This window comes from Neophocaena asiaeorientalis, unplaced genomic scaffold (assembly GCF_003031525.2).
Source record: "Neophocaena asiaeorientalis asiaeorientalis breed wild unplaced genomic scaffold, Neophocaena_asiaeorientalis_V1.1 scaffold534, whole genome shotgun sequence".
Classification (NCBI taxonomy): Eukaryota; Metazoa; Chordata; class Mammalia; order Artiodactyla; family Phocoenidae; genus Neophocaena; species Neophocaena asiaeorientalis.
Genome location: NW_020172826.1, coordinates 1,377,835 through 1,393,188, shown reverse-complemented (window position 1 = coordinate 1,393,188; position 15,354 = coordinate 1,377,835). Strand labels below are relative to the sequence as shown.

The window sequence follows — 15,354 nt, the reverse complement described above, 5'->3', positions numbered from 1 at the left end:
TATAGGAAAAAAATCCAAAATTAGTTGCTAGTTACTTTGAGAAGAGAAATTTTTAAAATTTTTTGTTTCAAAACTGAAGAAATTAGTAAGATTGTCCCTCCTTCCTCTCTTGCGCCACTCCTGCCTCTTGTATTTCAATCAGGCTAATTCCTTGAAGCAACTGCTTATAATCTTGGGCTTTTAAGAAAAGTTCTAAATTAGTATGAATGTATGGATGATGATGGACTTTACACAGGGGTTTCCTGTCTGTTTGGTTAAATATATTGTCATTGAGAAAACAGGTCCTAATTCCACTGAAGTTTTCAGTCATCCCTTTCAGAAGCACAGATGGAAGGACACCAAGGAGAAGGCAAAGGGGGACACATAATGTTGTATCAATAACAGTATTGTGCATGGAACAAGTAGGTAGTAGTTCTACTGGGTGAGATGCAGTTTGAACCATGCACGTAGCATTTTGTTTAGTTTTAAGGGAAATACTGTCACATTAGAGCAGTTCTAGAGGAAAGCAATGAGGATGAAAAACATCTAAACTTTTTTTTTTTAAAAAACATCTAAAATTTATCTTGTAGGAATAACAGCAGCAGAAAATGGGAACGTTTAGCTTTAAAGAGACAAGAGCTAGAGATGGTGGTAGTGATGTTAAGGAAAGCAGGGTGGCTGTCATCAGATGCGTGGTGGACTATGTCTGCTTAGAACTGCAGGGCAGAACTTGGATCCAGGTGGAAGTTAACAGGGAATAAATCTTGCTATGCACCCCCCACCCCCCAACAGCAAGGTTGTGTAAAAATGGCTTCCTTTGTAACACAACATTGTAAATCAACTACAATTAAAAAAAAAATCTAAAAAAAAATGTCTTCCTTCTCACGTGCTGGGCTGTCCATCATGGGGGAGATTTCAAGAATTACAGTACATATAGTTATTAATTGCCTTCTATGTGTCAAGCACTGTCTTAAGGTGTACACAATAATATGACACAATCTTTATCCTTGAGAGCTTATCATCTAGTAAGAAGAGACATGTAATAAACATTATTAAATGTTATCAGTTCTATGAGAGCAGTATACGTGGAGTGAGCCAGGAAAGACTATAGAAGAGATTGTCTTTGAGTTTAACATTGAACGATCTGTAGTGTTTGCCCAGTAGAGGGAGGATGAGAGGAAGAAAACACTCACATGACTTCCTGTCAAAGATTTTGAAGAAAGGCTTCTACCGCTTTGTCTTCAGGGTGGTGGGTAGAGAACCCCTAGGGCCTGTTATAATTCTACAGCTCTACCAAGTGATTGCCTTCTAAAGAAAACTTTACAGAGAGAAACCTAACTTTGCACTATATTCTTAATTTTGCCTGAGGTTGGATAAAATTGTCATTTCTATTAATATTTCTTATACAAAGAGACAGAATTATTAAAACTCTTTGGGAAGATGCCTGTTGGCCTTAAAGATCACTTGTTTCTAAGTGAAGACAGATTCCCTCTCCAGTCCTCTTTTCTTCTCCCTCAGGCGCCTCTGCATATTCTATAGTTGACTACATCCACTGTTCTCTGTTCTGTGTGGCAAGATGTTACAAAGAGCGTCACTCATATCTCTATCTTGCTTTGTGCCCAGACACACTAATCTTTTTGTTAGGCCATGGTTGGTCACCTCATACTAAACCCTATGAAACCTCTGGGGAAAAGTGGCTTGCGATGAACTTTTGTGGCAGTCAGACATCAGTTCAAAGCCTATGCAGTGTTAGGGTTGACGGAAACTGTAGTGGTCCATGAGAAGAGGCTCACAGGGGGTCCTTTTTCAGGGCAAAAGGACAGATGGTTTTCTCCACTTGAGATCATACACAATGCACAATAACTCCAGTACTTGCCTCCCAGCCATGTTACATGCCCACCTTCTTCATGATGGGAAGGGACAGTTTTTATAGACCCAGAAGGGGGACATTTACTCTTTGCTACTGTTCTTTTCAGCTGTTTTGTTGGTAGGCTAAGCCTGCTCTTTTGTAGAGTGACAAAAAGGGACTTAGTAAAACACTGGCTCCATAAAGAGGGCCATTGTATATACATGTACCTTCTGTGTAAAAACTAATTTTGTATTTTAAACACAATCAAAGGAAAGTTCAAAAATCAATAACTCTGGGTCTCAATTATTTATGATAAAATATAATCAATGGTTTTTACTGTGCTAACACATGGTGAAAATTTTCATAAATTTAATCATCTGTATATTGTATGATACACAGTATAATGTTTCTAGACAATTTATAAGTATCATAACCATATGTATTGCACCAGGCTACTTAAATATCCATTATACCAGTTTTACTTGCTGAGTTTAGTAATTATTTTCCAGTTATGTATAGAATATGATTTTTCCGTTTATATTTTCAAGAATCTTAAGTACTTAACTTTACAAAGAAGGAGGTAGTTTCTCTGAATTCTTAAACTCTTTGTTTTAACAGAATTAATTGGCAAGATATTTTTTAGCATTTTTATGTGATTGCCTCTTTCCCTTAGGGCTTGGCGTATTTCCCATATATTCAACAATATTGACAAATATTAGATGAAAGATCTTTATATGTATTCACTATATGGAAGGTAATACTTTACTTTCCACAACTGTCAACTAATCTATGGAAAAGATTTCTCCCTCTGTAAATCAGTCTAAAGCTAAAAAGAATAGCTGCTTAATTTATTAGAATCTTATTAAATTATGTATTTTTCTTTTCATCTCTTTTTGCTATACACAGAATTGGAAATTTGAGATGAAAGTAATCTGTACCCAGAAAATTAGGGTATTTTTAATTAGAGAATCAGAAAAGCAGATTTTTGGATTGAGTTTTGATTATCAACTCTTTTAAAATTGAAAAAATAAACAGAACATTTGATTGACAGGAAAATAAAAGATGCTTTGAAAAATTTGGGATTGTGTAATGAATATGCAAAGAAACATCACATAATACGTGATTGATTTTTAAGGTGATTGGTACTGATTGTATACTCTATTTAGAGGAAAGAGGATTCAGGTCTGTGTCAGGCAGTCCTGCTTTTTGCCATGTAAAGAAGAAATGTCCTTTAAAAATTCTTTATTTTTATAGTCATTTGATCTCTATAGCAACCTGGACAGCAAATATGACAGACATTACTATCACAATTTGCATGGAAGAAAACTGAGACCCAGAGGTAATGCCACTTGCCCAAGATGGAGGTGTCAGCCTTTTCTTTTTCTAATTACTAGGATGGGTCTCTTTCTGATGCACAGAGTGATAATTTCCTTAAAATAGGATTGCTGACACACTGAGAAAGGTGGCCATTGGTACTTTTGATAATATTGGAAAGCATTGGGTCAAACATAATTGCTTTCAATCAACTAAATATATCTATTCAGAAGTAATAATCATATGAAAATATTATTTTGAAAACTTGGCATTTTGTTATCTTCTGGCAAGCAAGAAATGCAAAGGTTACGTTAATTTTCTGGATATAAATGGTTATTCAGCAGCCCAATTTGCTGATGTAGTTCAGTGCCAGTTTGGTTCTTCCACAGGACTATATAAGATTCTGTGTGACACTTGGCTAATTTGAGGTAAATTTAAATTTTCAATTATTAGCATTTAGTTTAATAAAAATCTGGGGAATTTATTTCTTATACAATCAATTCACTTTTAGTTTAAAAAACTCTTATTGTAGGTCAGAAAGAGAAAAACAAATACCGTATGCTAACACATACGGAATATATATGGAATATATATATATATGGAATATAAGGGAGAAAAAACAAGGTCATGAAGAACCTAGGGGTAAGACGGGAATAAAGACACAGACCTACTAGAGAATGGACTTGAGGATATGGGGAGGGGGAAGGGTAAGCTGTGACAAAGTGAGAGAGTGGCATGGACATATATACACTACCAAACGTAAAATAGATAGCTAGTGGGAAGCAGCCGCGTAACACAGGGAGATCAACTCGGTGCTTTGTGACCACCTAGAGGGGTGGGATGGGGAGGGTGGGAGGGAGGGAGACGCAAGAGGGAAGAGATATGGGGACATATGTATATGTATAACTGATTCACTTTGTTATAAAGCAGAAACTAACACACCATTGTAGAGCAATTATACTCCAATAAAGACGTTAAAAAATAAAACAAAAAAAACCTCTCATTACCTTTTGTTGGAAGACTTCTGCTTAGTAATTCAGACAGTCACAATAATCTTTATTCTTGTATAAATTGAGACTGGCAAGCTTGGAGTATTTTAGTGGGCTGATGGGTGTGAGGGGTTACAAAGGAAGTAATCCAATGTGGCATCTGGTTTCTCTTCCTCCTCTCTGTCACGGACTTAGCTCAGATATCAGCCTCTCCTCTACCATCCTCTCTCCCACAGGTGATTCTCCTCAAGGCCATATAGGGACATTCCCAAAGTGCAAATCTTATGTCATGCTTAAATATCTCCATTCGTTCACCATTGTTTTTAGGATGAAGCCCACTTGACACAGCGCTTAGTACTCCGACATAGGAAGCCTTCATTTCCTCAGGCATGCTGGGTTCCTACTTTGTGTCTTTACTTCCTTATCTTTGCCTGGAATGTTCTCTATTCTCCTTCTCTCCGTGCTCATCCTTCAAGACCCGCTCAAATGTCAGTCCACATGATATGCCTCCCTGCAAATCTTCCAGGCATAGTCAAAAGCCCTGCTGAGGACTCGACGTAATCACTCTCGATTATTTATTTTTGGGCCTGTTTAGCCTACACAGTGCCTCCTTCATACTCGGTGCATACTCAGTGTGCATTTGATGGAAAACCTCTGCTTTCAAAGAGCTTTATGAAAAGTTGGGAAACACAAATATCAATGAACTCATGTTACAAGAGATTATTTGGCTAATCCTAGGTAATGTTCTCATAATTACCTTTGTTTCTGTATCCTTTAAATAATGGAGTTGGATTAAATGATTTCCAAAGTATATTCTTATCTTAAAATTTGGCTATGTACGGAGAGTAACAGTTTGGTGTATTTTAATAATGGGGTGTAGAAAGTGGTGGTTCATTTGCACACTGTTGCACACATTAATAGACGAACGTCAGCCCCCTCCATGATTTTATTGTGATACAACTGGAAAGAAACTTCTTGATTCTTAACTCAACTTTTCAAAAATTTGCAAATATGCACTGCATGCTGAGTGAGGACTTCCAGAAAAAAGTGTTTAGAATGAAAACACTGATAGAATTTTGAGAGGATATGGGCTTTTTACCCCTGCCAATCCTTTGAAAAAGTTTAGCATGAATGCTGTAAAAATTAGATACTTTCTCCCTCGGTTCTCAGCCCCATCTTAAAAAATTTGAAGTAAAAAGGAACCCATCAGTATGAAAAATAACTATGGTGTCCAGGGTTGAAGTTTTTTATGTAGAGAACTCCCTGGAAAGGTGCTGGTCAGATTTCTCTTCTGCATAGTTCGTAGCATGTAACTGGTACTAAATAATATTTAATATAATGAATTACAGAGGCTTTGAAAATGTAGGCCTCTGAAGACCAAATCCAACATGGTAGATGGGATTTTCACATTACTGAGAACACAAGGTAGAAGTTGATATAGTTGGTCTCCTGGGGGTGTTTCATCACACAAGTGAAAGAGCTATATTCACCTAATTTATTTTAGCTAAAGAAAGACTATTCTCTTTAATAGCCACTTATTTAAGGCCATAGAGTAAAGAAGGCCAGAGGAAATAATGTCATATTCAGCTAGGTAAAATAGAACGAAGTACACTATAAAATTTGTCATTTTCTCTCCCAGCTTCCTTTAGCAGCCAACATTATTTTATCTGCCTTCACTAAATTTACATTTTAGCTTTGCTTTTCTATGTTATTAGGAATTTTGCATTTAAGTGTTTTTGAGTAAAAATAATAATGAAAAAGAAAAATGACACTATATTCTAAATTAATACAAAAAGGAAAGTTGCTTATTTTCCACTGAGGCAGCAGTGGTGTAGCCATCTTAGGTGTAGCAGAGCTTAGACTTTGGAACCAGAGAGAGCTGGCTCTAATTTTGACCTAGCTACTTACCAACTGTTTGACCTTGGGCAAATGACTGAAATCCATCCAGCCTCAGTTTCCTCATCCATAAAATAGAAATATTAATATCCATTAAAAATTAGGAACAATGTATTGTGGGCATCTAGCATAATGCTGGCATGTAGGAAGGTGTCAAATAAATGGAATATAATAATTGTGCTGGGTAAGTCTTAGATACCTCTGGTCTTTATTTTATTTATTTATTTATTTATTTAAAAAAGATTATTGTGATGTGGACCATTTTTAAAGGCTTTATTGAACTTGTTACAATACTGCTTCTGTTTTACATTTTGTTTTTTTGGCCACGAGGCATGTGGGATCTTAGTTCCCAGACTAGGGGTCAAACCCACACCCCCTGCATTGGAAAGCAAAGTCGTAACCACTGGACTGCCAGGGAAGTCCCCTGCCTCTGGTCTTTTTTAAAATTTATTTTATTTTATTTATTTAGTTTTGGCTGTGTTAGGTCTTTGTTGCAGTGCATGGGCTTCTCATTGCCGTGGCTTCTCTTGTTGAGGAGCACGGACTCTAGGCGCACGGGCTTCAGTAGTTGTGGTGCGCGGGCTTGGTTGCTCCATGGCACATGGGATCTTCCCGGACCAGGGCTCGAACCCATGTCCCCTGCATTGGCAGGCGGATTCTTAACACTGCACCACCAGGGAAGCCCATGGTCTTTAAATTCTAGTTTTTATTGAAAGAATTACATGCCATAAATTTTTCAGTGCCTAACACATGGCCCGACACATGACAGAGTCTTGGTAAATATTTACTGAGTGAATGAACTAGTGTAATTTTGTGCAAAAAGGGCCTGCTCACATATACCATTAGTGTTATATAGTATAAATATTAAATAAGGATAACTGAGAAAAAGCTCAAGAGTGGAGAAGTAGCTCTAAATGCCTGAGCTGTCATGAAGCAGGGCTGGACTGCATCCTCCAGGGGAAGGTTCCTGGAGAGGGTCCTGCCCCTTAAGGCTCTACAGGTTTATGTGGATGGGTGAAGGGGCAGCAACGGTGAGTCACCGTGAAGGAGGGAACAAAGAGGGGGTGTTCTCCTTAGCAAGGGGTGCCTTCGGACCTGAGACTGGGTATCCTGTCCTTCTGTTGGGCCAACTCACACCTGTGAGGCCAGCTTTGTGCTGAGACCCGAACATCCGGATTTGTCCCCCCTGAGCAGTGGAAGTAGTCCCATTTAGCAAATACCTTTTATGGATCATACATATTAGGTTAGCATGACTGGCTTGTAATCTTTTTCTGTTTCATAAACAACAGTATTAAATTTGTGCATGTCTTTGGCTCCATTTGTTTCATTTTAGAATATTTTGTTAATTTTGAAGGAGTTACACAGATTCATTGTTCAAGAATATAAAGATAAAAGAAGTCTTTTTCCCTAAAAAACTGCTCCTCTATCCAGAAGAAATCACAGTAACCTACTTTTTGTGTATCTTTCCAGAGGTGGTTTATGCATGCAAGTATATATGTTCCATATGCTTTATTAACTTGGACAACAGTCACCACAGCAGCAGTAATTAGCAATGTAAAATATATACAAGCATCGTGATTAAATGTGCATAAGTATGTCACCTAATTGCAACAGTCCTTTGAAAAGAAAAGAAAACAAAGGGCAAAAAAAGCTCAACTAACTGCAGACAAACATCCTTTGGTCACTGAAATCTCTTAATGTATATGCTATTACCTGTGGCGACAATAATTGAGCTTTTTTTTTTTTTTTTTTTGGCCGCTGCAAGGCATGCGGGGTCTTAGTTCCCTGACCAGGGATTGAACCCTTGCTCCCTGCAGTGGAAGCTCAGAGTCCCAACCACTGGAGTGCCAGGGAATTCCCTAATTGAGCCTTGTTAAAACAGTGTTCTCTTTGTAATGTATTGTAGATATTCACACCTTTAAAAAAAAATATTCAAAGGTGAGTTTCAATCAGTGTGATGATTTATTTGCAGTCCAGATTTTATGGTAAATTAAATTCAGCATTTGAAAGTTTTAGATTTTTCCCCCCAAATAATCTCTCCCACAATGCACGATTTTTCCATACTAACAAAATGATCTTCATGAGTGGGTGTCATAAGTAAGATAAGACAATATGGGCTAAATCCTAACCTCAGATGCAGTCAGATTTGATTGAAGCTCTTTTAGGCTGTTTTATACTGTGTTATCCATAAGGAACATATACAAAGCTGTACTGACTAAATTAAAACAAAAAAACGAAGAGTTAAAATTTCTTGTTTGGTTATTATGCTGAAAACTGGCAATGGAATTTTGTTCCATTGAATGGGGACATTGAACATTTTTTAAAAAATTGGCTTATTTCCTAGTTTCTTTGTTTTTTTCTTTTTTAGGTCCCTGGATCCTTATAAACAGAGTTGAATAGGAAAGAACATTTAATGTTTTGAATGTGAAAATATTTTTTGTTTATTATGAGTTTGGAAAACTTTCATTCATATAATGGGTAAATATGGGATTTAACCTGGTGTATTAAGCCTTCTTATTTTATCAGTTATAGGAATGAGAATTTGTGCTTGTTTTTGCCACCAGTAGGGCTAGATAAATGGGGGTTTCTGATAGTGTATTTGGAAAGGTGACTAAAAGGACAATTTTTACAAACCCATCAAAAACTCTGTAGATTTTTCCCATATGATTTTAAGAGCTATAGCTCAGCATATGGGTTCATTAGCTTCTCCACCATGTGATTGAGGATGATCTCAGATTCAAGTGATGCAGTTTAATCTAATTAAGACATAATGCAGAGTAAGCTTGAAGTACAATAGTGAAGGCTCTCGGAGGACTCCCAAAAGGCTGACACAATGAAAGTCATGGGTTCAGTTTATAACTATAATTGCTACTGGGTTTTTGCTTGAAAGAAACATGTAATTCAACTATACAGAAAAAGTTTTGTGCCCACATTTTTACGTCATTTTTCCTATGGTTAAGAATAATCTTTATCTTCTCTTCTACAGTGAATACCCATTTATTTATTTACTTATTTGTCTATCTTGTTCCCCAGAGAATACCTTAAAAATTTTTTTTTTAATTAATTATTTTTTACTGGAGTATAGTTGCTTTACACTGCTGTGTCAGTTTCTGCTGTACAGCAAAGTGAATGGGCCATACTTATACATATATCCCCTCTTTTTTGGATTTCCTTTCCGTTTAGGTCACCACAGAGCACCGAGTAGAGTTCCCTGTGCTATATAGTAGGTTCTCATTAGTTATCTATTTTATACATAGTAGTGTATATATGTCAATCCCAATCTCCCAATTCATCCCCACTCCCCCCTTCCACCTTGGTATCCATATGTTTGTTCTCTATCTCTAAGTCTGTGTCTCTATTTCTGCTTTGCAAATAAGATCATCTATACCATTTCTCTAGATCCCACATATATGTGTTAATATATGATATTCGTTTTTCTCTTTCTGGCTTACTTCATTCTGTATGACAGTCTCTAGGTCCATCCATGTCTCTGCAAATGACACAGTTTTGCTCCTTTTCATGGCTGAGTAATATTCCATTGTATATATGTACCACATCTTCTTTATCCATTCCTCTGTTGATGGACATTTAGGTTGCGTCCATGTCCTGGCTATTGTAAATAGTGCTGCAGTGAACATTGGGGTATCTGTGTCTTTTTGAATTATGGTTTTCTCTGGGTATATGCCTAGGAGTAGGATCACTGTATCATATGGTAGTTCTATGTTTAGTTTTTTAAGGAACCTCCAAACTGTTCTCCATAGTGGCTACACCAATTTACATTCTCACCAACAGTGTAGGAGGGTTCCCTTTTCTCCACACCCTCTCCAGCATTTATTGTCTGTAGATTTTTTATGATGGCCATTCTGACTGGTGTGAGAATGATACCTCATTGTGTCATTGATACCTCATTGTAGTTTTGTACAATGTCTCGTGATACATTTACACACATGTACACTTACATGCGTGTACATACATGTACATTTACGTGCATGTACACACGTGTATGATACCTTTTTGTACAATGATACATGTTTTGTATCACTGATACCTCATTGTAGTTTTGATTTGCATTTCTCTAATAATTAGTGATGTTGAGCATCTTTTCATGTGTTTGTTGGCCATCTGTATATCTTCTTTGGAAAAATGTCTATTTAGGTCTTCCACCCATTTTTTTGGGGGGGTCCATGCTGCGCGGCTGGGCCCATGGCAATGAAAGCGCTGAGTCCTAACCACTGGACCTCCAGGGAATTCCTGAGAATGCCTTTTCATTTATTTATTTAAATTAAAAATTTTTATTTTTTGCTGCATTGGGTCTTTGTTGCTGTGCGTGGGCTTTCTCTAGTTGTGGAGAGCGGGAGCTACTCTTTGTTGCAGTGCATGGGCTTCTCATTGCGGTGGCTTCTCTTGTTGTGGAGCATGGGCTCTAGGCGTGTGGGCTTCAGTAGTTGTGGTATGTTGGCTCAGTAGTTGTGGCTTGCAGGCTCTAGAGCTCAGGCTCAGTAGTTGTGGTGCATGGGCTTAGTTGCTCCGAGGCATGTGGGATCTTCCCGGACCAGGGCTCGAACCCGTGTTCCCTGTATTAGCAGGCAGATTCCCAGCCACTGTGCCACCAGGGAAACCCCAGAGCATACCTTTTTAGATGGTAGTAAATGGGTGTAAACTTTATGGGCTGAGGAGGTCATGCTGACTGGTCAGGAAGCAACCATTTATTTATGAATGTTAGTCCTAGATTATTAATATATTCTCTCCTGGCCTCCTTATCTTGACAGATTTAGTGCCAACAACATTAACAATCTATAAAGTATATTTTGGGGGTGTATGGGATGTTTTTAGGATATTGGAAGTTATGTTTAAGGCAAAAGCTTGATATTAGCATTCTTTCTTTGAAATACTCCATTGTCATGTGTGGATTTCTGAAGGTCATTTCTCTTCACCTCTTTATTTCCAGAGAATAATTGTAGCTTGTCCACTTCCTCAGCTAATCTTCCATAGCCTTCCAGCAAATAATAAAGGTAATAGCTGATACTCATTATACCAAGTACCAAGCATTAAGTCTTTTTCACATAATATCTCAGTTAATCCTTACAATAACCTATTGTCCCAATTTTATTTTTTATTTTTTAAAAAATATTTATTTATTTATTGTTTGGCTGTGTTGGGTCTTAGTCACATCACACAGGCTCTTTGTTGTGGCGCGAGGGCTCAGTTGCCCCGTGGCATGTGGGATCTTAATTCCCCTACCAGGGATCGAACCGGCATCCTTTGCATTGCAAGGCAGATTCCACTGGACCACCAGGGAAGTCCCTATCCCAATTTTCTAGATGGGATAAATGAGCCCCAAAGAGGTTAAATAACTTTCACATATCATATAACTTATAAAGTGGAAGTTAGTTCTGTCTTATTCTGGAGTGCAAGCTTTTAGCTTTTATCTATTATACGTATTACTCCAAGATAAGAGACTATTAAAAAAAGCTTTATCAAAGGAAATGTTTGGAGGTACTCTTAGTAGCAGGAAGTATGGGTAGGGAACAGAAAAGTACCTGGGAGAAGAGAAGGACTGTGCTGTGGAAAAGCATTATGTTAATGAGAGGAATGCAGAAAAAAGGCTGTATTCAGTGATATGGCTTGTTTGTAGTTTCAAACAAGTATACAAGTAAAATTTGATACACCATTTAATTCTTTAATTTTTTTTAGGTTGACTTTCTGAGTACTTATCCTCCAATGCTGGCTGTTTTTAATAGCCATTTAGTGGGTAGATAACCAGAAAAATCAGATCAGTTATTCTGAAAGTAAAATTTAAGAAGGTCTGGTGGTATGTAGCAAAGGCCACAAAAATGGCTATTCTAGAGAAGAATCCTGACATTCATTCATATTCTGTTGTTGTATCTTTAATTCCTTGTATGGTTCAAATGATTTAAAAACAAACACTTCCTGCTCCTCTTTAGTATATACTGTTATTACATTAAGAAAATACATGTTGGAATAGGTATCTATTGCCCTAATTATAAGTAATTTTAATTAAAAACTTATTAAAAATTTATTTCACTATTAATTGAAAAGAAATACTAAAGAGAAAGCATAGTTGGTCTATTTAAAGAAAGTGGTGTCCTTTGGACCTTCAGCTCAGTGTTTTCTGCAGATATGATCATTAGTCCAAAGTTTTAGCCCACGCTGAATACTTTGCAGTGTCTTGGTTCTCTAACTTTAACAGATAGGTTAATAGATTTGAGCAGGAGGGTTGAACCGGTATTGGTTTGCCCTGAAAACCTGAGGATTTTCTAATTAAATACTGGATGATCAGTCAGTGCTGCTCAGCTTACTAAATCATGAATTTTTCCATCTTAGTGACATGGTTAAAATTGGAAATGTCAAAAATGCCTGAACAAGAATGTGATTCATGGACTTGAACCTGAACTTGCTTTCAATTGTCTTTATTAAAAAAAGACATTATAAATAGATTAACTAGAAATTATGGCGTATACCTGTCTTTTACCAAGACCGTGTTTCTAAGTTGGAAAACATTTACTTCCTTCAACAAAGGTGACGTTGGTCTCTATACAATATAATCCAATTCATTAATTACTCAACATCAGAGGCAAAAACCATGTGTTGCTGGATTTCATTTGAAATCCCTTAAAGGGACTTGATCAGCCTGATCTCTGATTGGGCATCTCAAACTCAAAGTAGCTCGGACTGAATTTATTATTCCCTAATAAATAACAAATAAATACAAACCTAATTTGCTCCTCCCTTTGCACCTCTCTCTGTGAATGGTGCGCATTGTCCAAACCAGACACTTGAGAACTATTCTTGGGTCCCTCTACGCTCTTTGTAATTTTTCATTCAGTGAATCCTGTATATCCTCCTAAATGTCTCAGGTCTGTCTGTTCCTCTTTGCTCTTTCTGCTACTGCTATCGTCCTACCTACTGATATCTTTCCTCAGGTGACGGTAATAGCCTATTGCCTCGTTTCCCCTACTCCAGTCTATTTTCCACACCGAAGCCAGAGTGCTCTTCTAAAATGAAATCTGGCAAATCCTGAAACAACTCCAAACATGTGAGCATGTTCAACAGGACCTTTGATGGGGCCTCCGTCAGCCTTCCAGCCTCATCTGTCGCCCCTCTGGTTGTCCTTGCGCCATATGGCACTATCTTCTGTTCTCTCCCATTGTGTGCTCCTTTTCAACCTCTGCACCTTCACCCATGATGTCATGGGAGACTCTTCACCCTCCTCAGCCTTCAGGTCCAGCTTAAACTTCCCTTTCTTCCTGGAGCTTAAGTTCTCCTGCTTATGTGCTTTTGTCCGTAGAACTCTTAACATACTTAATTGTTTTGCACTTATAATCCTCTTTTGTTATTGCTTGTTAGATGGTTTGTCTGTTCCATCTGACTCTAAGGTACATGTAGGAAGGGACTGTGTCTTGCCCAGCATTGTATGCCAAGAGTTTCTCATGGTGCCTGGCCCATAGAGGACACTTAGCAAATATTTTATTTAATGAATGAATGATTCAGGTGTGCTTTTTTTTTTTTTGATAGAGCACAGTAGCTCTTATGTTACTCTGCAAAGTACATTCTCAAGGTAGCATGAAAGAAGAAAATTTAGAAAATGTAAGTGGTAGAACGCACAGGGCTCAGTGACAGAAGATGAGGCAGGAGTATAATATAAAATTCCAAAGGCAGAGAGAGCTTTGTTTTCAACAGCGTTCACATTATCAGTCTATCCATCAACCTCGAAACCATTTTCACTGGAACAGAATTTGTAGTTTTCCACAGTAATGGATTGTAGGAACCACCACATCTCAAGTTAGACAAGTCTTTTAATATCTAACCTAAACTTCTTTTTGCTGTAATATAAACTCGTTTCTGATCTTTCCTGGGTGAAAGTAAGAGCTTTATACACCTGCTTATGTTATGACAAAGATTTTCTGTTTTCCTCCAATAACCAGGATTTCTTTTTTCCTCTTCCTTTCATATTGTATCTTATTTTCTGATCTCTTAATTATTTTTATTGCTAGTATTTGAACCTTTCTGCGTATGCCATCCTTTATGTCATAAACCAGGATAATCAAAACCTCGTTAGTACTGAATACAGTGAAAGGATTACTACTCTTAAGGCTCATTATTGTGTTCTTTTGAAATATATCTCCAGCACATCTCTGCATGATATATTGTAAAGGATTTCATAATTTGTGATTAAAAGAAATTATTGCCCTTAGTCTGAAAGGTTTTGATGGACAAATTGCTAGTAAATCATTCCTTCTAATAAAATGGTATTGTGCATAAAGAGCTTAAAAATATATACCTTTCTCAGCGTTTTGTCCAGATTGGGCTTAAGTATGACCTTTCTGTCAGAGAAACTCTAAAGAAAGGAATATGCACTTTCTAAGTGGGATGACACTTTTTAAGAAAAATAACTTTTGCTAATGAACTGAGAGGAGTGGCTCTTTCTGGCCCACAGTGGTTATAGGTATATAGAATGATGCTGCCTTATATAGTACAATCTTCCTTTTCGATAGGTAAACTTGGTTATGGCTAGGATGGGAGAATTTTAGAGCTCGAATTAGATCATGCATTTAAGAATAGAGGAGGTAAATGTATGGGAAAATGGGAGAAATCCTCTGAAAATGAAAATGTACAGGCCAGAAATCCAGATCAGGCTGACCATAAAGGCCTTGCACTGATCAACAGTGCCTTGTTGTAGGAGAACAAAAAGGAAATAACACGGGCCAAAGACATTTAAAATGACCGTACATCAATATATTAGATGACTATATTACTATTACATCAGCGATGATTTGCTATGAGAGCACCTTGATAGATGCTTCAGAGATGCTCAAGTGGGCAGTGCCACCTGTCAGAGGGGAACACAGTTAATTTCTTTATACTTAAAAGCTGATTTCCATTCAAGAAATATTTGCTTAGCACTTATAATGTGTCTAGCATTAAACTGTATACTGTGAGGAGAGCTATTTAAAAACTTATTTTTCTTGTGATGAGAACTTTTAAGATCTATTCTCTTAACAACGTTCAAATATACAGTATAGTATTGTTAACTCTAGTCACCATCCAGTTAGCATCTTTAAACTAGTTTGCCCAATGGTTCAATCACAGTTGACCCTCAGATCCTACTTTAACAAACACTGCTTATTTTCCCCTTTCCCACCTCCCGAACGAAGAATTCCTGACAGATCCTATAGCTGTACTGATTTCTCCAACTCTGCTGTGGTATATTGACATCTGATGTAGCCCTGAATAGTTTATCTTCTTACATTGTTTATTTCATGTCCTTGTATCTCAGTTCTGAACTAAACTGAACCCTCTTGGGAG

At 37.3% G+C, this 15,354-nt stretch overlaps 1 protein-coding gene across 1 annotated transcript in view; it reads left to right on the top strand.

The window, feature by feature from the left end:
* The window catches only part of COL25A1 (collagen type XXV alpha 1 chain), a 466,880-nt gene that overhangs the window by 22,941 nt on the left and 428,585 nt on the right, over nt 1-15,354 (top strand). The gene's annotated exons all lie outside the window — the stretch shown is intronic.